The sequence below is a fragment of the Hipposideros armiger genome, unplaced genomic scaffold (assembly GCF_001890085.2).
Source record: "Hipposideros armiger isolate ML-2016 unplaced genomic scaffold, ASM189008v1 scaffold_1248, whole genome shotgun sequence".
Classification (NCBI taxonomy): Eukaryota; Metazoa; Chordata; class Mammalia; order Chiroptera; family Hipposideridae; genus Hipposideros; species Hipposideros armiger.
This window is the reverse complement of record NW_017732598.1, coordinates 430,681-433,633: the sequence shown is the minus strand read 5'-3', so window position 1 is coordinate 433,633 and position 2,953 is coordinate 430,681. Positions and strand designations below refer to the sequence as shown.

At 42.8% G+C, this 2,953-nt stretch overlaps 1 protein-coding gene across 1 annotated transcript in view; it reads left to right on the top strand.

The window, feature by feature from the left end:
- The window catches only part of TMEM132D (transmembrane protein 132D), a 299,170-nt gene that overhangs the window by 1,013 nt on the left and 295,204 nt on the right, over positions 1 to 2,953 (top strand). The window lies entirely within an intron of this gene.

Here is a 2,953-nt window from a genome sequence, read left to right as displayed (position 1 = left end):
TGTGCCTTTTTGTGTGTGACGCTGTTTCAGGAGTTTTCCTTGGAGATTTGCTTGTAGGGCAAATGAGAGGAACAGGAAGGAATCTGTATGTGAGATCTGCCGTCGACGTTTATGTAGTAATAGTACAGGCAGGGAACGTACAGAGGAGCACACATCCCGGTACGTCCCAGCCACGTGATGTGGGAAGTAAGATCCCCGCAGTAAACGTTTATTGTGAGTTGTGTAGTTAGCGGAAATTAGGAAGCATGGATAGATACATAGACAGGCAGACAGATACATGAGTGGATAGACAGATAGGTAGACTGATCCGTACGAAGGTATTTTATTCTTTACCAGAAGAGGAGGAGTTTGGGGGGGAAGCGTTCTTGTTTTCTCTTTCCTCCTCTTGCCGTCTACTCTGTGGATTATCGGTAGTAGAAGTGGTTGTGGTGTTACCTATGAAATAGCTAAGAAATGCAAAGGGAATTGAACCCTTAGAAAACTATGATTTTTTTTTTTTTGCTTTTGAGCTTCCGTCTAAGAATTCAATCAGTTCACCTGGGGCCCAGAGAAGGAGTAAGGGGACTTTCCAAGGGGCGCTTGTCCCTATGAAGCTGCCTTTCTACGCATCAGCCTTGGCAGGTGCTCCCGAGGACTTTAACTCTTGTTTAAGTGGAGCAGAAACTTGACATCTCTGGAGCACCTCGAAATATGCACGTGTGTGGTGCCGTCATGTTGTCCTTTCATCGGCATCAGTATCTTCTTAAGGGACAAGTACCCTGAATGCAATGTCAGCGATTCCTTTAAAAGGCCTGATGTCATAATGCCATTCCCCAGGGAGAGCATTGTTTATCCCTTAGGAGATTCCGAAGCCAGCTCTGTTTCCCACTAGGGGTTCAGATGATGGGAAAAAGCATACACATACACAGACACTCACGCATGCCCACTTATGTGTGTCTGCGTCTGTAATACACGTGTATATATAGTATGTTACGTATGCACATATTTTACATTATGTGTGTATATGCGGATGTATATCATATTCAGTGTGTATATATATATATATATATATATATATATATATAGTATATAATGTGTTGGTGCACGGAATATATGCATATGTTCACAATAAGTGTATATAGGACATGCATCTATATGATGTAGGCATTTGAGTATCTGCTTGTATATGCGTGCACTGTGTGTATCCTGTATACACAAATGTGTTGACACAGAAGCTTACTTTGTTTTTTGGAATCCGCTTCTTACACTGGAGCTGGGAATGCTGTGCTCACGGAGGAAGCTGTAGAATGGACGCCCTTTGGTTTGGGAACCTGTCTGTCTTGTTTGCAGTGCTTGTATAATGATGTTCTGGAGTTAGACTGTCTGTGTCACCGTGTGCATTGTGACACAAATCCATATGGATGCGTATTGCGTCGCCTGCAGGGCACCTGTTCAAAAAAGTAAGATGCATAATAGCATCTGGACTGAAGCCCCATTTGGGGGAAACCGAGATAAGAGACTGTTTTTGAGCAAAGGAACTGTCGACTGTGATTTCTGTTGGGTAGCTGGGACGTTGGGGGAAAAAGAAGGCTGAATATAGGTTACTTTTTACTGTGAGCCATCTGGACTGTGATTATAATTTTTTTTTCTACTACGTGCATCTATTACCATTTAATAAAGGGTATAGTTAAAATAGACGTTTTTTGAACATGATATATTCATTAATATGTTCAACTTTTGTCCACAATTTTTCATTTTACTTTTGTCTTTATGGAATTAAATAAAGAAAAACCATGCTCCACTCTTTAGGATAGTATGTGGACTGTGGAAGAGGCGTTTCTCTTTATCTTAAGGATGATTGGAAAACATATTTTGGGGTGGATGTTTTAATGTTAGTAGGTTTTGCTTCAGAAGCTGATTTGCTTTAGAAATTCTTACTGCTCCTTTGGAGTGTTTTTCAGCTACTCTTAGAAGTCAGAATCAGATAATCAGAATGAAAGGAGATCGGCTGAGCGGCTCAGTTGGTTAAGAACTCGTTCAAGAGTGCGAGCTCTGAGCAACAGGGTCCCGGTTTGATTTCCGGCCCGAGCTGAGCTGCNAAAACATTTTACTAATTTTTCCTGTAGAAACGATGCTGTGTGTTACATGAGGATCACCTTCTAAAATGCTCGCTCTAGCACCGGTGGCCACCCAGCTCCTGTGTTCTTTGGAGACTAGTCAAATCAGTCTGCGGAGAGTGTGCTCAGAGTCTGCCACTCTCGACATCGTCTTCTGCCCTGCCACCCGTCAAACGGCCCCACTTGTCCCTGTGTGTTCCTGATCCCACCCGAAGGACTAAGCAGAGAAAACACAATAGGAATCATGACTTTTTCAAACATATAGGCCAGTTCATCAGACTGTTTGCAAGTCACTGCATCGTCCTTTTACCATACAATTCCCATTCCATGTGTGTTTTCCCTCGAAATTTCTTAGAGAAAAATAAGGATGCACAAAGGAGATTAGTTCTGCTGTGTTCCCTTCCTCACTCAGCCAGCTTCTCAAGAAAGAATGAAGTCACTGATAAACCCATTGGCATAGCATCCACCCCTTCCCATGGATTCATGAAGGAAGGAATAAACGAATGGAGGATGGAAATAATAATCATAGTCTCTGATGGGGACTACCCTTGCTTCGGCAAATTTGTCTTTGTCTAGCATTGGAGTAGATGTTGGGTGTCATGACACATGCTGACCAATGTTGAGTAACAAAGAATATAAGTGGGGTCAAACTGAGTGGTGTGGCCACCAGAAAGTTTTACATGATGTCAAGAAGGGCACCCAGCACGGTTCCACCTGCATTGTGGTCAGGAGCCATTTCAAATCCTGGGTCACCTGCTCATGAGCTGCATGATCTCAGCTTTCTCAACTGCTCTCTGAAAATTAAAACGCTACCGACCTCACAGGGCATGTGTGGAAATTAAATGAGATAAAGCTGT